Source organism: Bos indicus x Bos taurus, chromosome 6 (assembly GCF_003369695.1).
Source record: "Bos indicus x Bos taurus breed Angus x Brahman F1 hybrid chromosome 6, Bos_hybrid_MaternalHap_v2.0, whole genome shotgun sequence".
In the NCBI taxonomy this organism is placed as follows: domain Eukaryota; kingdom Metazoa; phylum Chordata; class Mammalia; order Artiodactyla; family Bovidae; genus Bos; species Bos indicus x Bos taurus.
Genome location: NC_040081.1, coordinates 17,543,458 through 17,566,691, shown reverse-complemented (window position 1 = coordinate 17,566,691; position 23,234 = coordinate 17,543,458). Strand labels below are relative to the sequence as shown.

The following is a 23,234-nucleotide window of genomic DNA, read 5'->3' as shown; positions in this document are numbered from 1 at the left end:
AGCCCCCCAAAATAAAGTCATCCACTGTTTCCACTGTTTCCTCATCTATTTCCCATGAAGTGATGGGACCAGATGCCATGATTTTCATTTTCTGAATGTTGAGCTTTAAGCCAACTTTTTCACTCTCCTCTTTCACTTTCATCAAGAGGCTTTTTAGTTCCTCTTCACTTTCTGCCATAAGGGTGGTGTCATCTGCATATCTGAGGTTATTGATAGTTCTCCCAGGAATCTTGATTCTAGCTTGTGCTTCTTCCAGCCCAGCATTTCTCATGATGTACTCTGCATATAAGTTAAATAAGCAGGGTGACAATATACAGCCTTGACGTACTCCTTTTCCTATTTGGAACCAGTCTGTTGTTCCATGTCCAGTTCTAACTATTGCTTCCTGACCTGCATATAGATTTCTCAAGAGGCCGATCAGGTGGTCTGGTATTCCCATCTCTTTCAGAATTTTCCACAGTTTATTGTGATCCACACAGTCAAAGGCTTTGGCATAGTCAATAAAGCAGAAATAGATGTTTTTCTGGAACTCTCTTGCTTTTTCGATGATCCAGCGGATGTTGGCAATTTGATCTCTAGTTTCTCTGCCTTTTTTAAAACCAGCTTGAACATCTGGAAGTTCACGGTTCACATATTGCTGAAGCCTAGCTTGGAGAATTTTGAGCATTACTTTACTAGCATGTGAGATGAGTGCAATTGTGCGGTAGTTTGAACATTCTTTGGCATTGCCTTTCTTTGGGATTGGAATGAAAACTGACATTTTCCAGTCCTGTGGCCACTGCTGAGTTTTCCAAATTTGCTGGCATATTGAGTGCAGCACTTTCATAGCAACATCTTTCAGGATTTGAAATAGCTCAACTGGAATCCCATCACCTCCACTAGCTTTGTTCATAGTGATGGCAAAGTAATGTCTCTGCTTTTTAATATGCTGTCTAGGTTGGTATAATTTTCCTTCCAAGGAATAAGTGGGCCTTAGAAAGCCCACTTGACTTCACTTTCCAGGATGTCTGGCTCTAGGTCAGTGATCACACCATCATCATTATCTTGGTCGTGAACATCTTTTTTGTACAGTTCTGCTGTGTATTCTTGCCACCTCTTCTTAACATCTTCTGCTTCTGTTAGGTCCATACCTTTTCTGTCCTTTTTCGAGCCCATCTTAGGGAGCTCTATTAAAGTGCATCTTTGGCTGTGAGAATATTCTTAAGGGATGTCCCAAAAATGTCATTTTGGAAGGAAAACAAGTCTTAGTTGTAATTTCAACAGGGTACATGTGTGCGTATGACACATTAGAGATTTGTGCTAAGCCCCCTCCTTATTTGTGCTTGTGCGCCACCCTGAATGGAACCTTTCATTTCAGCAGGATAATGCGTGCCCTGCCCTTTGGTACACAAAACGTCATCTTCATGTCTGTTGCAATGAATATGTACCTAGAGTATGAAAACCTGCGGGGGCAGAGTGACAAAACGGAATGCTGCCCTAACCACAAATGTTGTTTCATCAACATTAAGCAGTGTTCAGAAAGTTCTCTATATTTAAAAGACTTAAGTGCTTTTCAGTTATAAGGCAGTTTTAGATCAGTGGTTGTGCTTGAGCAAACTGTCATTGTCCTTGAAGGACATAACTGGAGGCTATTTCGACATTAATTTTTGAGTGTTGCTTTACAGGTTAAATCACAGTATTTGGAGGGGTTCTTTTGTTTTTATTTTTGAAAAAAAACTTTTGCTCTCTTAAAATATCTTTAAAATGAATGAGTTTATAGATAATTACGAGAAGTACTTTTTTGTAAATTAGTAGGCTTTATTTTTTGGAGTGGTTTTTAGTTCAGTTCAGTCGCTCAGTCGTGTCCGACTCTTTGCGACCCCATGGACAGAAAAATTGATCGGAAAGTAACAGAGTTCTCATAGGCTCTGCCCCCACGTCCCCCAGTTTCCCCAATCATTAACATCTTGCACTAATGGGGTATATTTGTTACAGATGATGAGCCAGTGTTGACGCATTATTGTTAAAGTCCATAGTTTTCATTGGGGCTCACTCTTGTACATTCTATAGGTTTTGACAAACGTATGACATAGCCATCATTTACAGTATCATATAGAATCGTTTCTTCAACCCCAAACTCCCTGTACGTCATCTACTCATTCCTCTCTCCACCAAGCCCTGACAACCACTGATCTTTCTCCTAGCTCCATGGTTTTGCCTTTTCCAGAATGTCATATAGTTGAAATCATATACAGTGTGTACCCGTTTCAGATTGGCTCTTTTACTTAGCAATTTGCCCTTAAAGCTCTTCCATGTTTTTTTTTTTTTTCTTTTGTAGCTTGAAATAGGTCATTACTTTTTATCACTGAATAATATACCATTATTATTAATAAATAATAATCTGATATACCACAGTTTCTCCACTCACCCATTGAAGGACATCTTGTTTGCTTCCAGTTTTTGGCAGTTCTGAATAACCTTGCTATAAACTTTTATGTACATGTTTCAGTATGGACATAAGATTTTAGCTTCTCTGGGTATATGCTAAGGCGCACGATTGCTCGATCATCTGATAAAAGTATATTTAGTTTGGTTGAAGCCGCTAGACTGTCTTCCAAAGTGGTTGTACCATTTTGCATTCTGACCGTTAGTTAGCGAGTCTTCTTGTTGCTCTGCATACTCACCATCATTTGGGTTTGTCAGTGCTCCAGATTTGGGGCATTCTGATAGTTGTAATAGTATCTCGTTGTTTTAATGTGTATTTCCCTGTGATATATGATGTGAAGCATCTTTTCATATACTTATTTTCCATCTCTGTATCTTCTCTGATGAGGTCTGTTCAAGTCTTTGACCCACTTATTAATTGGGGTTTTTGTTTTCTTATTGTTGAATTTTAAGAGCTTTTGGTATATTTTGGAGAATAGTCCTTTATCAGATATTCTTTTGCAGATTTTTGTCCCAGTCCGTAGGCTTGTCTTCTCATTCTCTTGACATTGCCTTTCACAGAGTCCAAGGTTTTAATTTTAGTGAAGTCCAGCTTATCAATTATTTCTTTCAAGGATGGTGCTTTTGCTGTTGTAGTGAAAAAATAATCTCCATACCCAAGGTCAATTGGTTTTCTCCTATGTTATCTTTTAGGAGTTAGTTTAGTTTTTAACATTTAGGCCTGTGATCCATTTTGAGTTAACTTTTGTGAAGGGTATAAGAGCTGTGTCTAGGTTAATTTTTTGCATGTGAATGACCACTTGATCTAGTACCATTTATTGAAAAGACTGTCTGCTGCAAGATATTGTCATTGTTCCTTTGTCAGAGATCAGTTGACTTTATTTATGTGGCCTCTGCTTCTATCTTCTGAAAGACACTGGTATAAATTCTTTCTTAAATACTTGGTAGAATTCACCAGTGAAACCATCTGGGCCTGGTGCTTTCTATTTTATAAGGTTATTAATTTTTTTTTTTTTTTTTTTTTTTGATTGTGCCATGTGGCTTGCGGCGTAATCTCAGTTCTCCGACCAGGGATCTAACCCAGGGACCTGGCAACGAGAACACTGAGTCCTAACCACTGGATCACCAGGAAATCCTCAAAGTTATTAATTACTGATTCAATTTATTTAATACATATAGGCTTATGCAGATGGTTTCTTTCTTTGAGTTTTTGCAGATTGTTTGAATATTTAATTTCTGATATTAGTAGTTTGTGTTCTCTCTCTGTTTTTCTTGATTAACTGCCTGGAGACCTGTTGATTTTATTTTATCATTATTCAAATAATGAGCTTTGGTTTCATTAAATTCTCTTGATTTCCTGTTTTTAATTTCATTGATTTATGCTCTAATTTTGTGTTATTTCTCTTTTTCTATTTACTTTGGGTTTAATTTGTTTGTTTTCTAGTATCATAAGGTATAAACTTAGATTATTGATATTAGATCTTCTTTTCTGAATTGTGCATTCAGTGCTATGAATTTCCCTCTGTTTTTGATGCATCCATAAATTTTTATAAGTTGTATTTTCATTTTTATTCAAAACATTTAAAAAATTTCCCTTGGGATTTCTTTGTTGGCTCCTTGTGTTAATTAGAAATGTGTTATTTAATCTCCAACTATTTGGGGATTTTCCAGCTATCTTTCATTATTGATTCCTAGTTTAATTCCATTTTGATATAAAAGGAGACAGTAAAAGAATAGAATAGACTTTCTGTTCTTTTAAATTTATTAAGGTGTGTTTTATGGTGCAAGATATGGTCTCTCCTGGTGCATGTTCATGTGAGCTTGAGAAGAATGTGTATTCTGCTGTTACTAGATGAAGCTGTCTGCTGCTGCCTCCACTAAGTCGCTTCAGTTGTGTCCAACTCTGTGCGACCCCATAGACGGCAGCCCACCAGGCTTCTCTGTCCATGGGATTCTCCAGGCAAGAACACTGGAGTGGGTTGCCATTTCCTTCTCCAATGCATGAAAGTGGAAAATGAAGGTGAAGTTGCTCAGTCGTGTCTGACTCTTAGCGACCCCATGGACTGCAGCCTACCAGGCTCCTCCATCCGTGGGATTTTCCAGGCAACAGTACTGGAGTGGGGTGCCATTGCCTTCTCCCGAAGCTGTCTAGAGATGTCAATTAGATCCAATGGACTGGTTGTGTTGTTGAGTTCAACTATAAGTTTGCTGGTTTTCTGCATGTTGAATCTGTTAAAGTGACTGTTAAAGTCACTTAGGAATATACTGATATTCTGATATACTTAGAATATTCTGATATACTTAGGAATATCAGAATCCAGATTCAAATCAGGTCTTCTGCTTGTAATAAAGTATTCTTTGCGCATGCTTGGTCCCTCAGGAAGCCTCTCTACTTTCTTGTTTTCATCGTATTTCCCACTGCTCTCAATTAGAGAGTGACTCACCACCTAATACACTATTACAGTTTGAAGTACCATGAAACAGTGAAAAATGAATGTGTGTATTCTTACTGGAGAGAATACACATACTTGCATTTCCTAGACGTATTTTAGTAAGTTTGTTTAGAAATGTGATGTAGCATTGGGGTATAACAATGTGATGTAACATTTCTATCTGTAAACCTTTCTGTAAGAGTAAATAGGAGTTTTTCACTTTTCTTTATGGCAAGCTTTAGACACTGTAGGGATGTTGGGGGGGGGGGGGCTCAAAGTTTCTTTCTCGATGCACTAAACCCCATCCTTCTCTTGAAGGTGCTATATTCTGAAATCAAGGTGATGTCCGAAGTATTCAAAGCCCATCGATTGTATCTCAATAGCAAGAGAGAGTCTAGGATGGTCATTAATAATGACATTCATAAAGCTTACTCAGACTTTTCCTTCATGTACTCTGAAGTGTAGCCTCTGACCATGCATGATTTAGAAGCTCACCGTAAAAGCTTATGGCTGATTTATGTATTTGGTCAGCATCACCATGCATTTTTGTGCCAGCCCATTAGAGCTTGGGTGCTACCAGCAGGCTGGTATCTGATTCACGTGTTTATTCTCACTTCTGGCCCCTACCCTTAAAATGTGCTCTTCATTCTTGGGTTCTGGATGCCTTGGTTCATTTCATTTTTTTTTTTTTTTTTTTGCTCAAGAGTCAGTTGCAAAAATTTCTACTAGCATGCCCCTTGTTTCACTTTTTTCTTCTTTCCCCTTTCCAGTTATTCCTGGTATTTTATTTGTTGTTTTTTTTTTTTTATTTGGACACCAGATAAATTTTTTTGGTCCCAAGAGTTTACTTTCTTTCTATTTCTTTATTTATTTGGCTCTACAGGGTCTTAGCTGCAGCAAGTAGGAGCTTTGATCTTTGTTGAGGCATGCAGGATCTTTAGTTATAGCATGAAAACTTTAAGTTGCGGCTTGTGGGATTTAGTTCCCTGTTGAAGTTGTTGTTCTTCAGTCACTAAGTGGTGTCTGACTCTTTGTGACCCCATGGACTGCAGCATGCCAGGCTCCTCTGTCCTCCACTATCTCCCAGAGTTCACTCAAATTCACATCCATTGAGTTGGTGATGCTATCTAACCATCTTATACTCTGTCGCCCCCTTCTCCTCCTGCCTTCAGTCTTTCCCAGCATCCAGGTCTTTCCCAATAAGTTGGCTCTTTGCATCAGGTGGCCAAAGTATTAGAGTTTCAGATTCTGCACCAGTCCTTCCCATGAATATTCAGGGTTGATTTCCTTTAGGATTGACTGGTTTGATCTCCTTGAAGTCCAAGGACTTTCAAGAGTATTCTCCAGCACCACAATTTGAAAGCATCAATTCTTTGGTGCTCAGCCTTCTTTCACTTTGGGCTTCCCTGATGGCTCAGATGGTAAAGAATATGCCTGCAATGTGGGAGACCAGGTTCGATCCCTGGGTCGGGAAGATCCCCTGGAGAAGGGAATGGCAATCCACTCCAGTATTCTTGCCTGGAGAATCCCATGAACAGAGGAGCCTGGCGGACTAAAGTCCATAGGGTTGCAAAGAGTTGAACATGGCTGAGCTTTCATGAAAGCTAATACTTTCACTTTCAGCCTTCTTTATGGTCCAACTCTCACATCCATACATGACTGCTGGAAAAACTGTGGCTTTGACTATATAGACCATTGTTCAAACCTGGGTTCTCTGTATTGGGAGCCAGTCTTAGCCACTGGACCACCAGGGAAGTCCCTGAGAGTTTACTTTCTTGACTCATATTTTGTCCTCTGAACATTATCCGAGACTTAAAAGAAGACCTTGATACACATCACTTTGTGAAACAGCAGATTATGTAAATATGCTAATGTGTAATTTGCTTTGACATTGTTTAGAAGGAAACCTAAGAGTAAGGATGTCTGAGATGGGTCATGAGACACAGGTGGACAAGGTAACTCTCTTCTTCCCGACCCAGGGATCAAACCCACGTCTCTTGCATTTCCTGCATTGGCAGGTGGATTTTTTACCACTAGTGCCACCTGGGAGTTAGTTAGTTCAGTCGCTCAGTTGTGTCTGACTCTTTGCAACCCCATGAACCACAGCACACCAGGCCTCCCTGTCCATCACCAACTCCCAGAGTTTATCCAAACTCATCTCCATTGATTCGGTGATACCATCCAACCATCTCATTCTCTGTCATCCCCTTCTGCTCCTGCCTCCAATCTTTCCCAGCATCAGGGTCTTTTCCAGTGAGTCAGCTCTTCGCATCAGGTAGCCAAAGTATTGGAGTTTTAGCTTCAACATCAGTCCTTCCAATGAACACCCAGGACTGATCTCCTTTAGGATGGACTGATTGGATCTCCTTGCAGTCCAAGGGACTCTCAAGAGTCTTCTCCAACACCACAGTTCAAAAACATCAGTTCTTTGGTGCTCAGCTTTCTTTATAGTCCAACTCTTATATCCATACATGACCACTGGAAAAACCATAGCCTTGACTAGACAGACCTTTGTTGACAAAGTAATATCTTTGCTTTTTAATATGATGTCTAGGTTGGTCATAACTTTCCTTCCAAGGAGTAAGCGTCTTTTAATTTCATGGCTGCAGTCACCATCTGCAGTGATATTGGAGCCCAAAAAATAAAGTCTGACACTGTTTCCACTGTTTCCCCATCTATTTCCCATGAAGTGATGGGACCAGATGCCGTGATCTTCGTTTTCTGAATGTTGAGCTTTAAGTCAACTTTTTCACTCTCTTCTTTCACTTTCATTAAGAGGCTCTTTAGTTCTTCTTCACTTTCTGCCATAAGGGTGGTGTTATCTGCATATCTGAGGTTATCGATATTTCTCCCAGCAATCTTGATTCCTGCTCGTGCTTCTTCCAGCCCAATGTTTCTCATGATGTACTCTGCATATAAGTTAAATAAGTAGGGTGACAGTATACAGCCTTGACGTACTCCTTTTCCTATTTGGAACCAGTCTGTTGTTCCATGTCCAGTTCTAACTGTTGCTTCCTGACCTGCATACAGATTTCTCAACAGGCAGGTCAGGTGGTCAGGTATTCCCAACTCTTTCAGAATTTTCCGCAGTTTATTGTGATCCACCACAATAAATTTCCCACCTGGGAAGCTTCTTATAAGAGTTAAAGTAAGTACAAATTATTCATTTTCTAAACAGAAGAAGCAAACTGCTGATAACTAGTGAGGAGGCTGCAGTAAACAAACTCTTGGAAATCTGAATAGAGAGGACAACAAGTTTACAAGAGAGAAAAACAAGAACTAAAGGACACAGATTACAGGAAGGAGAGATTTAGGATTCTAAAGAAACCTTTCCAAACGAGGGCTGATGAACGCGCACAAGTTTACCGATCCCTTAATTACTCAGGTGTAGCTAGCCTGCTCATTCTGTTAACCTACTCAGGTACCTATACTACAGAATCCTTGCGGTTTTGATTATAGTATTTCCTTCTGTTAACCTACTCAGGTACCTATGCTACAGAATCCTTGCGGTTTTGATTATAGTATTTCCTTCTGTTAACCTACTCAGGTACCTATACTACAGAATCCTTGAGGTTTTGATTATAGTATTTCCAGATCCTCAGGAGTCACTCTGCCTCCCCCACAAACATCCTTTCTCCCTGACCAGAGGTGACCTCTCTCTGTCTGGCAGCCTGTTTCTAATAATATCTCCCCCCACCCCAATTTGTTTCTGTCTTAATTCATATTTATCCACTTCATTTTTCTGGTTTGTCAGGTTTCATTTTTACTTCTAATTTCATTTTTATTTTCAAAGACAGGATTATACTTGAGCAACAGTAATCATCACAATAAATATGTACATTTCATTTTAATTTTATGAACTATATAATTATGCTATATTTAACTAGAGAGGCTACCTGGTGGTACATCACCACAAATGGCATCTTGATAAAAAGAAAACATTTTAAGTTTCCAGGACAGAATATTTTTATGTGCCTACACCACACATAGTAACCAAAATGAAAAAGAGGTTTGTTATTTTTATCCTTAGTACATGGTATTTAAAAAGACTGTGTGCTTGTCATAACAAACTCTTTAAAAAGACTGTTAATATGATAGCTAATATTTGGAAATTTATGTTGGGAGTTTAGGACTCACCTTTTCTCTTTAACTTTTAAGTTATAAAATTAATAACAGCTCATGTTTATTTTAGAAAATTTCGAACCTGGATAATCAAAGGGAAAACATAAGCCATCTATAAATCTATCACCTGTTAAAATTTTGCATGATCTTTCCAGTGTTTATGCTCGCGACTTTTAAAAAGCAAGATAAATAGGGTCATCCACGTGTCACTGTTTTGCACGGATGGATGTATCGTAGTAGAGAAGTATTTCAGTGTTCTGTTGCATTCCTCCATCACGGTTTATCTAAGCAGCCCCCTAGTATTGGCCACTTAGTTTTTTCTAGTGTTTCCCTCTTATTGGTGATGTCAGAGGCTATGGGATGTCACATTCATAGGTAGTTTGTAAAATACAAGAAATGTATTTTACGGTAGTCCTGGAGGGTGGCTTGATATTTTTGTGGGTTTTTTTTTTTATCTAATTTAATATGTGAAACATGGTATCTCACTTTTTTGATTCGAGTTCCTTTGCTCACCAATGAGTGTAAAACGCCGTCTCACTTTCAGCGTTAAAGTATGAACGGTTGTTTTCTTTGGTTGTAAAAGCTCCAGAAGCATTCCTTAAAATCAGGTAATTATTGAAGTTTCACTGTTATGATATTGTGTGATACTATTTATTTTGACTTTTACTGTAAGGAGTTGAGAAATTGGGATGTAACAGTAACTTTGTGTCTGAAGGAAAGAACTAGATTGTTGATTGTTTCTTCATGGAAAACCTAACAGAAACTGTAGAGTTGGGGGAGACACAGGGCTTTTTAATCTGTTAGTTCAACCTTTCTCTCTGGGCTTTTTTTCTTTAAAGGACTTCTATTTCTGGGATGCTTGAATGCTGCCTACTGTATTAGGCAGAAAGAAGTACAGAGTGACCTTTCAAGATATTTCAAATTTAAGAGTCTATAATTAGAAAACACTGTTTGCATTCTCATCATAAAATTTTACTCGTACAGCACCCATCTGAATTAGTGGGCCATCCTGCCCCCGTCTCTCTCCCTCTCTTACTCATACCTGCTTGTATACGCCAAGGACTTCGCTTCTGACACTCTTCAAGGCATCAGACTTGTGGGTTGTGTGATATTAAAATGCTTTCCTCCTTTCCTCCCCACTGTGTAAGATTACTTCAATGACTTCCCTGTCTTAACTTGCAAGGGGCTCACATGAGACTTGTTAGGAACACAGCTGTTGCTGCTGCTGCTAAGCCGCTTCAGTCGTGTCCAACTCTGTGCGACCCCATAGACGGCAGCCCACCAGGCTCTCCCGTCCCTGGGATTCTCCAGGAAAGAACACTGGAGTGGGTTGCCATTTCCTTCTCCAATGCATGAAAGTAAAAAGTGAAAGTGAAGTCGCTCAGTCATGTCTGACTCTTCGCGACCCCATGGACTACAGCCCACCAGGCTCCTCCATCCATGGGATTTTCCAGGCGAGAGTACTAGAGTGGGGTGCCGTCGCCTTCTCCGGTAGGAACACAGCTGACTGTCTTATAAACTGGGGGTTAGTCAGTGAACAAATAACATCACCTGTGTGCCAGAAAAACAGCAGACAACCTGACACGTGAGGTCTTTTCCCTCATGGGGTGTACAGCCTGACAGAAAAGAGCCAGCAACTCTTTACCGGTGACTGAGTGAGAAAGTCGAAGTGTTAGTCGCTCGGTTGTGTCCGAGTCTTCAGGAATCCATGAACTGTATCCCTCCAGGCTCCTCTGTCCATGGGGATTCTCCAGGTAAGAATACTGGAGTGGGTGGCCGTGTCCTTCTCCAGAGGATTTTCCCAAACCTGGGAGATTGAACCCAGGTCTCCTGCATTGCAGGCGGACTCTTTGCTGAGCCACAAGGGAAGCCCTCAGCTTTGGCAATACCCACCTAAGAATTAAAATGAAAATACATTGCTATAGTTGATTAACAACTTTAGGATGAACACTATTTTAATGTGAAGAAACATTCTTAGATTATCAGTCTTAAGAACAACAACACACTTTGCCTGTTGGAAAAAAGCTGACAAATCACTGGAATATCAGTGTACTCACAGGACTTGAGGAGTAACCGTGGAAAATATCATGTCTTCCATGTACAGCATGGGGATATCTGAAGGAACAAAGGTCCTTTTCTTGCTAAGGTTTGCTCTCTTATAACTAGTCTTTGGGGCTTCCCAGGTGGCACTAGTGGTAAAGAATCCATCTGCCAATGCAGGAGGCCCAGGTTCAATCCCTGGGTCAGGAAGATACCCTGGAGAAGGAAAAGGCAACCGACTCCGGTATTCTTGCCTAGAGAATCCCACGGACAGAGGAACCTGGTGGGCTATAGTTCATATGGTCACAAAGAGTTGGACATGACTGGAGTGTCTTAGCACTCATGCAACTAGTCTTTAAAAGAAAATTTCATCTATTTTCCAGCTTACAATAAAGTGCTCCTTAAGCACAAGAGCTTCTGTGCTTGTATTTGGAAATACTCCACGTTTAACTGTTGGGTAGAGCCTGAGATGACTATGACAGAGAGGAGTACTCTTTTGAGTTGTTTAATCCCCTGAGATGATCATGGCTGTTCTTAGGCCAGACGATGACTCTCCAGTCCATTAGGCCTAAAAACAAATGCTTCCATGGAAAGTCACTTTCTATGCATCAGGTTACTTAGTGTTTTTATGTGGCTGCATCTTGGTTGTCTCCTGATATAGAGAATTTATTCCACAAATCTGGAACTGCCTTCTCTTCAGCTCTAGTCAGATGCATGGCTGGCGGATGTTGAAATAAAGGATGGATTTCTGGTGCAGTTGTGTTCCTGAAATGATCCAGACCATTGGAGCCGCTTATTTGTATTGTGTTGCCTTGGTTTCCTGCCAAAAAAAAAAAAACAACAGCAAAACAAAACTCTGGAGAGTTATGCTTCAGAATTTATTGAGGGGCATCCCTGGTGTCTCAGATGGTAAAGAGTCCTCGTGCAATGCAGAAGACCTGGGTTCAATCCCTGGGTTGGGAAGATACCCTGGAGAAGGATGTGGCAACCCACTCTAGTATTCCTGCCTGGAGAATTCCAGTGAACAGAGGAGCCAGGTGGGCTACAGTCCATGGGATCGCAAAGAGTCGGACACGACTGAGCAACTAGCACACACATGATGAAAATCTGTCATGTGATGTCATATGGTGGTCTCCCTGGTCGGTGCTGTTGCTCACCACCCTGCTGGTGCCAGCCGGCAAAGTTGATCAGGTCCCGAGAACGTGCATGGCCGGGCTGAGAAAGGAAACTACAGCAAAGGAATTCTACAACAAAGATGGGGTCGAAAGGTTCAGACACATCTCCATAAAGGGAAGCGGTCTGACCATGACTTTATTCAGCATCTTATATTTATCCAGAAAAGCGTGAGAAAGACAAGACAGTTAACATTTTCTTGGTTGACCTATACATCTTACAAAAAGTCACAAGAAATCTTGAGAGCATGGGAATGGCACCCTGTTATTATTTCTTACACCAGATAACATTTCCCTGTACGTGAGAAGTTTGTCCAGAATTCCAGGTGTCTGCAGTAAATAAGCGCCTAATCTCTGGGGTGGCGGGACAGAGAGCTATGTTTGCAAGCAAACCCTCAAGGACTGAGGCAGCTCCCAGAGCTGTGTCCTTCGGACAAAGGACCCCATTCTCACGGGCAGCTCCCCGCACCACCCCTGTGTACAGACCTGCAGTGAGCATGTTAGGGCCAAGTGTCAAGAAAAGCTTTTCTTGCCCTGGGAAACCGATCCCCTACTCCCCGCCTCCCCTCCCAGTACATGCAGATATGGAGACACCACAGTCTGCCTCTGAGCCTGGAAAATTTCGTTTCTTCTCTCTTTTACTCCGGCTGCCAAGGAACTGAGAACTGAATATGTAGCCCAGTTTTTGTCGTGTTTTAAGACTTACCTAGTACCCTCTGTTACCCCTTTTCTTTTCGTTTCTATTTTAGTCAGCTAACAAATACGGGTCATGCATGCTCTGCACCAAGTGCTGTTTCTAAGTTGTTTATAAATATTAATGCCCTCACCCCTCTTAAGGACCCCATGAAGTTAGTGCTGTTATCCCTATTTATAGGCGAGGAAACTGAGGCACCGGAAGGTTATGCATCATGTCAGGAGCTCCAGAGGTGCTGAGTGTGGCGCTCCCCTACTGGGAGCCGGTGAGAGTATTCAGTCACGGGAAACACATCCCCGCCCCTCCCACTGCTTCCTGTGATCAGGAACCCTGTCTCTACTTGGCTTTGGGTTCTGCATTGCTCCTCTTGTAGGAGTATCTTACTTTGTAGGTTGTATCCTTTAATTTATTCCTTTATGAAGTGATGCATGGTACATACACTTCAGATTAAGATATATGAGCTCTTCCATAACACTCTTTTAAATGGGTCTTCTCAACTACTCTGGGATGTGTACAGAGTGTTTGGAATGGTCAGCATGAATTTACAGTCTAGCACCCTCTCCTTTTACCTCTCCTTTTCAAAAAGAGCACACATTTTAAGTTTGACTAGATGGAAAAATCTATAAGCTGATGATTTTATCAGCATCATTAATATGTGTGCTGTGCTAACTCCCTTCAGGCATGTCCGACTCTTTGTGACTCTTTGGACTGTAACCTGCCAGGCTCCTTTGTCCATGGGATTCCCAGGCAAGAATACTGGAGTGGTTTGCCATGCCCTCCTCCAAGGGATCTTCCTGACCCAGGGATCAAACCCTCATCTCCTGCAGCCCTGAATTGGCAGGCAGGTTCTTTGCTACCAGCACCGCCAGGGAAGACCATCATGTTATAAACAGTTATAATTGTCCACATTGTTACAGGCCAGGAGCCACTCTCTCCTCTTCTTTTATTTCATTTACCTTTGCTACCTAAGGAATAAAATGTTGGCCCTGTTTTATGAGCTACTTTAAGTTTCAGCTTCTCCCATCTTGACACTCTGGGCTTGTTTTTATATATAGCTGTGTGTAGGTACCTGAAAAATATTGGACCTTCCAATGTGTCTTCTTGAAAAATCTCTTCATTAGCCCAGTTCTTGCTTAATCAGGTATTTATCTAAGCTAACTTAACTCTTGACCTTATAAACAGGTAATTACATTGATCCTTTTGATAGAGTAGCTTAAGTTGGCAGATGCAGAGATTAGCCCACGAGATTACTGGCGGTTCTTAGCGCTGCAGCCAGTGTCCCTGAAGGCAGAGACAGGCATAGTTTGGGGATACTCTGAGGTTGCATTTGTAGGCACCTTTGACGTTAAGGGGCTTCCCTAGTGGCTCAGATGGTAAACAGTCTGCCTGCAATGCAGGAGACCTGTGTTCAGTCCCTGGGTTGGGAAGATCCCCTGGAGAAGGGAAACTCACTCCAGTATTCTTGCCTGGGAAATCCCATGGACAGAGGAGGCTGGTGGGCTACAGTCCATAGGGTTGCAAAGAGACAGACACAACTGATCAACTATCACTTAACACTTAACTTTGGTATTAAGAGGCACATGACCCTTTTGATCCATGTACTATCTAATTGCATATGAATATAATTAATTTCTTCTAATGGTACCTCAGTGTTCCAGAAATGGCTTCAATAGGGGGAACCTCTGAAGGGTTTAAAATGAGAGTAAATTTGTAGAAAGGTCAGTGTGGAAAACTGGGACAGGAAGGGATTAATGCAGTCCAGGGGAAACACGATGGTGACTACAAGTTTGGCTATTAGCGGAGCTGTTGGACAGACAGGGTCAGGTTAGTGGAGTTGGTGGGGAGAGTAGAGAGAGGTAGTAGCTAGAGTGAGGTCCCAAATGAGAAAAACATCCTCTGATGGTGGGGTGATCTTTTCAAAGGATTAAACATGTCCCACTGAGAGTATTGTATGGTATCTGAAATGAGCACAGAGTTGCTTACCTCCTATTATGGGCCTTACTGGAATGTAGCATTTTTGACCAGTTGAAGTTTATTTCATCTGTACCCAGCATTTCAGATATACCTTTGTTCTTTAATTTTTATAACAACTTTATTGGGATGCAATTCATAACCACGAAATTCACCCTTTTAAAGAGTACAGTTCATTTAGTGTATTCACAGAGGTGTGCAACCATCACCTCTACCTAATTTTAGAACATTTACATCATCCCCCCAAGAAAGCCCCTACCCACTGATATTCACTACCCAATCTCCTCTGCCTCCAGCCACTGGCAACACTCGTCTGTGTTCTGTCTCTGTGGATTTTCCTCTTCTGCACATTTCACAGAAGTGGAATCATGAAGTATGTGATTTTTTGTAACTGGCTTCTTTTACTTAGTGTGTATAATGTTGTTAAGGCTCATCTGTGTTTTAGCATGTATCACCACTTCATTATTCTTTATTGCCAAATAATATTTTATTATATGGGTACAGAGCATTGTATTCATCCATTCATCAGCTGGCCGTTTGGGTTGTTTCTGCTTTTTGGATGTTACGAATAATGCAGAAAGAACATTTGTCTACAGGGTTTCGTGTGAACTAGGGTTTTCATTTTTCTTGGATCTATAACTAGGAGTGACACATTCATTCTTGAGTCTTTTCCAACAGTTGAGTATTTTGGGTGAAAGTGGGATTTCAGTTGAAAATCAGTTTCTGGTTGTGGATGCATATATGTCCCGTAATTGTTAAACATAGATTTTAATGATATTGGTTGGGCATTTAAAAGATATATATACTTCAAATACCAAATCTGGTGTGTGTGTGTGTGTGTGTGTGTGTGTGTGTGTGTGTATCTTGGGCTGTACTCTTAGGATATAAGGTGGTTCTATGAATTGGAAACCTCTGGAAAATGATGTACATTTTACTTCTATCTACAAGTCAAATTTTAGTTAAAGTAAGTAGAGCACAGAGGAGTTTTAGGGCAGCACAGCTACTCTGATAGTTTAATGGTAGATACATGTCATTATACACGTGTCCAAGCACACAGAATGTACACCAGCAAGAGCAAACCTTAACTGTGAACTGTGGACTCTGGGTGAATCTAAAACTACTCTAAAAAATAAAGTCTGTAAAAAATCCTTTAAAATATCATAGCAGTTGTACATATTGCAAGGGAATCCTTCACCGTTTTGTTGGAGTGTGATGCATTTTGCACTCCACAGCAGCCTGGGTACTGGTGGTTCCTCACCTGCTCTGGAAAGCCCTCAGTGCCCTGGCCTCTGGCCTCTGTACCTCTCTGCTCCTGGGTTTCAATGCTCCATTGCCTTTCTGTTCTTGATACCTGCCTGGCTGATTCCTGCCTCAGGGCTTTTGAACCAGCTGCTTCTGTGACCTGAAATACTTGACTTCCAGGCCCCACCCCCTTCCCATTATTATTAAGTCTTAACGCAAATATTGAGTTGGCCAAAAAGTTCATTCGGGTTTTTCCTTACATTGCCAGCCCAGTACTATCTGCTCATTTCCTAACCACTAATCCCTAAATCGGCTTCCCTGGTGGCTCAGAGGATAAAGCATCTGCCTGCAAGGCAGGAGACCTGGGTTCGATCCCTGGGTTGGAAAGATCCCCTGGAGAAGGAAATGGCAACCCACTCCAGTATTCTTGCCTGGAGAATCCCATGGACAGAGGAGCCTGACGGGCTACAGTCCACAGGGTTGCAAAGAGTCGGACAGGACTGAGCGACTTCACCCACAATCCCTAAGTCAGCCACGCCAGCCTCACTCTGACTCTAACTTCTCTCAGTGGCGGTTCTCACAGTCTTCTTGTTTATCTGCTGTTGAGCTTCATGAGGGGTGGGACTCTGCCTACCTCCCCCGCTCCACCTCTGAACAGTTCTGTCAGGTATTGCTAATGTTGGCGGAAAGCACAAGTTGCTTTTCTCCTCCTGAAATGCTGGTACCTGTTAGACCCAGTGTCCTCCCGGGGACTCTTCCAGGGGGTGGGATGGCAGTATCATAGAATTCATCATTTCACTCTCACTCCAAGAAAACCAGCAAAACATAGCAAAGCATGATTCTGACTTAAGCTCTCACTTTCTCTTTTAGAGCTACCATCCTCTGCCCTTCCCGCTCTTCACAGAAAGGATCTCTGACAAGTCTTAACAGTGTTGACTGCTGCGAGGATCACAGACCATGGTGGGATTTATTGTTGTTGTTGTTCAGTCGCTAAGTTGTGTCTGACTCTTTTGCGACCCCATGGACTGTAGCCCACTAGGCTCCTCTGTCCATGGGGCTCTCCAGGCAAAAATACTAGAGTGGATTGCCATTTCCTTTTCCAGGGGATCCTCGTGATCCAGGGTTCAAACCCATGTCTCCTTCATTGGCCGGCAGGTTCTTTCCCACTGACCCACCAGGGAAGCCTGCAAACAGTAGGTTGGGTGCTTCCTGGTGCTCGATCATACATGTGATTTGCTCAGGGTTGGATGCCTACCAGTTGTCCTGCAACTTCTCTGCTATCTTCTCTTTCCTAGTTAAGACATTTCAAAACATGCCTTAAGAAAAACATGCCTTAACTTTGAAAGTTTCTGTCTTATCGTCAGGAGAGTCTTAGATTTCAAGCTGTTTCACGTGTGTGGATGTTTCCTCATGTGTTAGATTGTTGTCTTAAATGACAGCAAGAGAAATAGAGGTGATACCAAAACTTCCTAACCTCTTTGCACGACTGCCCACAGACAGGGCCCTCAGTCATTGCCTCAAAGGTGCTTTGAGAAAAATTAGTGGTACTAAAAGCCTTCAAAGAAACATCAGTCAGCGGAGCAACTGTTTAACAGCATTACTGAAATGATTACTAGCAAAGATACTTTGTTTCTGTAGTATTTAAACTAAAGTCAAAGAGATGTGGTAATTATACACATTCTTCCCTGGTGGCTCAGACGGTTAAGAATGCGCCCGCAACGCGGGTGACGTTGGTTCGATCCCTGGGTTGGGAAGATCCCCTGGAGGCGGGCATGGCAACCCACTCCAGTATTCTTGGGCTTCCCTGGTGGCTCAGAGGTTAAAGCGTCTGTCTCCAATGCCGGAGACCCAGGTTCGATCCCTGGGTCGGGAAGATCCCTGGAGAAGGAAATGGTAACCCACTCCAGTATTCTTGCCTGGAAAATCCCATGGATGGAGAAGCCTAGTAGGCCACAGTCCATGGGGTTGCAAAGACTCAGACATGACTGAGCGACTTCACTTCACTTTTTGCTCACTGAGAAGGAAGGAAGCTTTCACGCTCATGGTTGACATTGTGCAACTCAATCCACTGTCTGGAGTATTAGTAATTTGAATTTAATTCCTAGGATAGTTTTATTCTTGAAAATAAAAATAGCAGTTGCATATTTAATACAGAAGGGTTTCTCTTTCTTCTCTACAGCAATGGGCACCTTACGACTGGGGCTCAGTTTATTCTGACATAGCCATTCTTTTTCATCATTACTCGTTATCATCATGTTTGCCTAAAAAGTCTTCAGCCAAAGATGGACCTCAGGGCCATATAATCCCAGGTTAATTAAAAATACATTTTTAGGAGCATTTAAGTTGTTGTTCAGCACAGCACTCGATAGGCTTACTTGTTTGTCTTCTGTAAAATTCAAAATACTTCTAAGAATGTTGCTAGGATTAGAATGCCTATAATGGGCCAATGCTAGGAATGACAACTATTTCTGAATATTTGACCGCAGTATTTTCTCTCCCTTCGTCTTACAGTGTCTGTCCCATTGAAGCTGGGTAAAGAAAAGAATTCATTTGTTCACTAAATACTTACTGAACGGTTTCTGTGTGCCAGGCGCTCATTTCAGTGTCGTGAACGCAGTGAACAAAGTAAAACCCCTGTCTTCATGGAGCTTTTAAAAGCCCCGAACATCCTCAGCAAACAAGTGGGATAAAGGAGGCACGGGGAACGGACTCGCTCTCAGATGTGCTGGGGGAAAGCTCCTTCAAAATGGCAGACAGACACAGGATGCAAAGGATAGAGCTGGAACCTGGTTTGGAAAACAGGATAAAGCCATTGTATAATGCTTTAGTTTTAACCACTGCAAAATAGAGAAGCTTATTAAAACAATAAACCGAAAAACCAGGTGCCAGGGTGATTTGACCTAGGCTTAGGAAAGAAGGATTACTTTTCAAATAAACGATTTTAAGTCACTTTTTTTTTCAGGTTTACAGATTCTGCCCCAATTCTGCCTTCACTGCCCCCTCCCAGCCTTGGTCTAATGCAGCTTTCCAGAGTATCTCTATGCATAGTATGAGTTCATATTTGCCCCATTCGTAAAGTAGAAGATAGCAAACTATACTTCTGAGCAATGTATTTTTTCCTCCTTATATATGTAGGAGGGTTTAGCAAATCAGTACAAAAAGAACATCCTCCTCGTTTTTTTTTTTTTTTTTCCCCCCTCGTCACAGAGTAGTCCATTGTATGGATGTACCACAATTTAAATAGTGACCTATTGATGGAGGTTTGGGTTGTAGCCAGTCCTTGCTCTTAAACAATGCCGCAATAAATAACTTTGTGTGTAGGTTATTCTGCATGTACACAATTATATGTGTATAAATTTGCCAAGTAGAATTGCAGATCATAAAGGATGTGTGTAATTTTGATAGCTGTCTTGTCAAATTGCCTCCCAGAGAAGGTTTATCTTATTCTCACCCCCCTGCTAGAAATTTGTGAGGCTAGCTGTTATTTGGGTCTGGATTTTTTTGTTTTTTGCCAGTCTGATAAGTTAAATGGTTTCTCAGAGTTTCAGTTTAGGAATACTATTCATTCAGAAATTTCAGTGGCATATTTTTTAAAAGAAAGTGCTCAGAAATGTAAACAAGGCTAGAATTTAGCTCTTTTTATTGTACAAAAAAAGACGCTAAAGGCCATCTTACATCTTCTATTATGTAAGGTGAGTTTGTCCATGTTGAAAATGCTACATTTTAAATACTGAAAATAATACAAGGTGAAAGTGCTTCTAGGCTCATGATATACCTAGGTGATCTGCTACGAGTCAGACCTTTCGTATATAGTTTGGTGCTCTATGATAGGTAATTGAACTAGGACAGTGTACAAAGATGAGTTAACACAGCAGGCCGAGACTGCCCTTCTAGGAAACAGTGCTTGCAAGATTAGCCCTTGACTGGTGGCATGTGGTCACTTAGATTGGAGGAGGGTTCCCACCATTTCCTGGTAAGGATGGCTCACTGCACCTGACCTGTTTGTGCAAACAGTATTGGTTTCTGTTGAGTACCTGCTTGCATTCCGGGAGTATAGAATTTAGGTATGTGCCCAGCAGAAGTTTCCTGTGTAGCCAGTCCCAGTAAAAACCCCAGACACTGAGTTACTAATGAGCTTCTCTGGTAGACGGTGTTTCACAGGTGTTGTCAGCACTCCTTGGGGGAAATTAAACACCACCTGTGTGATTCTACTGGGAAAAGGCCCTTGGAAGCTTGCTCCCGGTCTCCTCTATACTTTACTCCACATACCTTTATCCTTAGCTGATTTTGCTTTGTATCCCTTTGCTGTAACAAATAGCCACGAGTACAACTGTATACTGGGTCCTGTGAGTCCTCCTAGTGAATCATCACACTGGGAGTCTTGGGGACCCTGCCCCAAACAGCTTGGAAAGACTAACATTCTCTGTCCGTATTGGTATTAGTGGTGAGTGACACAGATATTTTTAGCATGCAATTAATTGACTTTGATATTGTCTCTTGACTTATAGTCTGTGTTCTATTGTAAAGTGCGTAATGCTTTAGATTTCTGTGATTTAGTGTTTATATCTAACAAATGGAGGCAACAAGAAGGGTGCTGGGGAATGGAGAGTTTTGTGTTTAGTGATGAGTGCACAACTGGTTATTTGGTCTTCCCAGTGCCTATACTTCAGCTTAAAAACTTACTGCTTTAACTTTCTATACTTTGGTTATTAGGTAAATGGATTTACTCAAATTTCTTTGGCTTCATAGCCACAGAATTTTAGCCAGACAGTCTCATTCCTAAATATACTCTGATTCTGAAGTTTAACTGCAAACCAGTAGCCCTGGAAGCATCACTTAGGACAGCTTATGTCCCAAATAGGACATAAGGCCCAAAGATGGAAATAAAGCTTATTTTTGCTTTATTATATTAGCATGCTGTTTTTGTATTATATTAACATCCTGTTTAACATTTTTCAAATGGAAAACTGATAAAAAGTGTTAAACATAAAGATTTATGTCTTTAAGCTGCTTTAAAAAAGAAAAGAAATTAGATGGCGTCTGAAGGCTGAAAAGGACAAAACAAAAGGCAGCACAGTATCTGGTATGTGTGGGTGTGTGTGGCTTTTCAGAACCACTTTCCCCCTCTGAATATTTCATGCATAACAATGACTAGGAAGAAAGGTGGCTCCAGAAAGTATTAGGGAGCCAGTAATAACTAGTGGAGAAATGTCATGAAATGCAAACCCAGGGTGTTTTATTCTAGAGTTTCGGTTTCTACAGTGATCTAGGCACGGGTGCTAATTTATGTTTAGAGACAAAGCTCAGAGAGGTGACCTTAGGCGGCCAGTGACATTTATTTATATTCTTGGTGGTGTTTGAGGATGGACCTCTTCAATTCTAAAGCTACTTGTGTTGTGGTATCAATTCAAAAGACAGGTATATGTAAAGGTGTAATCGTTTTTCTGACCTGGAATGTGGCCCACCAAAGGAGTCAACCCTCTGGTTGCCTGAAAAAAATTCCTTCTTGACTCTGAGGTCAGAATTAGTGACACAGGGCTGTTTAGGAACGTGTTATATCAACTATGAATTCATGAGAGAATTTTTATGGGGATGGCAGGTAAGTTCCATGACAGCCTATAATCCAGTTCACTTGTATGTGTTCGAATCCTGTAATTGCTTTCTCTGTTAAAGCTTTTCTTCAGAACTCAGTAGAAGAAATAAAGCAGACTGTATTTTAGCTGCGAGGGATCTGTTAAATCTGTGTACAGACTTGAAAAGAATTGAAAGTGCCTCTCCTCCCTCCCTGTGACATGAGAAAGAGCAGTGTCAAGGTTAAACATGAAATCAACAGTCAGTCTAGTGCTGGGAGGAGTTTGCCCTGAATAAATATATGTCCTGCGTCTGACTGTACCTGTGCCTGAGTTGCCTTCCTCCTGAGTTGTCTGTTACCAGGCAACAGGAGTGATTCAGACCCTCTAAACACTTCACCCCAGTGAAATGTCCATCGGCCAGATTTCCAGGAAGTGTCCCTCTTGTAAGTCACTGGGGAGCTGGACAGATATTCATGCAGGCACTGAAGGTACCAGATGACCCGGAGCTGGGAGCTGTGTTAGATGGTGGGACCAGCTAATATCTGGAAGGACGTACCTCCTAGGGCAAACACAGACTGTTATCTGTTAATACGTGGTAACTGTGGGAAGAAAATGTGGAGGAAGAAAAGGTGAAATCTCCCCAGGAGGACTCATGGGGAAGCAAATCCACCGCTCTTAGGGGGAAAAAAAAAGCCAGCACATTCCAGATTGTAAAAACAGATCAAGATCTCAGAAAATCTAGCAGCGTGGCTAAGATTGCCTGGAATAAAATCCCACCTCTCACCACTTGCTGGATTTCTGGGTCTCACTTCCTCATGCCTCACATGGAGGATTGATAATGATACCTACTCCATAAGTGGTTGTGCATATTAACCAGCTAATATTGGGGAAGCTCCAATCACATCCTCCACCCTCTAGGCAACTCCCTAAGTAAGCGGTGGGGGGGTGGGGAGGTCAATGGGGGCGGGTGAGGGTGGGAAAAGGTAGAACTGTGTTAGGGATGAAGGAACACCCAACGATAGGTGAGAACTTTTTAGGGATTTATCTATTCTTTTATCATGTTGAGAACTGCAATTATAGACACTGGAGCCTCATTTAAGAAACCTCTCCAAGGGTTTTCAGCATTTCTTACTTAGAAAATTATTTATATATCAAAAAACTACTGCTGGATTAGGCGGGTGCAGGAGGATATAATCATGGAGATTGGTTGGGGGTTTCCAGGGTATCTGAAGCTATATGCGTTTTTTGCTTTACTATTTTTTTATACCTGATGTTTTTTCCTCCTCTTTATGTAAGATACATTATAATTAAAAATGCAAGGAACTTCCCTGACATTCCAGTGGTTAAGACTCTGCCCTTCCAATGCAGGGGCGTGAGTTCAATCCCTGGTCTGGAAGCTAAGATCTCACATGGCCTTGCAGCGCAGCCAAAAAATTAAATAAAAATAAAAGTGTAGTCACACAGGGACTTCCCTGGTGGTTCAGTGGCTCCGCGCTCCCAATGCAGGGGCCCAGGTTCAATCTCTGTTCAGAGAACTAGAGCCCACATGCCACAACTAAGATTT

General features: G+C 41.6%; 1 protein-coding gene across 8 annotated transcripts in view; it reads left to right on the top strand.

Annotated features, from left to right (window-relative positions):
- The window catches only part of SGMS2 (sphingomyelin synthase 2), a 98,512-nt gene that overhangs the window by 25,032 nt on the left and 50,246 nt on the right, over positions 1 to 23,234 (top strand). For 2 of the 8 annotated variants that reach the window (XM_027543882.1, XM_027543880.1), the window contains exon 2: positions 16,968 to 17,057. The exons of the other annotated variants lie outside the window; for them this stretch is intronic. The gene's annotated coding sequence lies outside the window, so the exon portion shown is untranslated. The remainder of the gene's footprint in view (positions 1 to 16,967; positions 17,058 to 23,234) is intronic. 8 annotated transcript variants of the gene reach the window in all.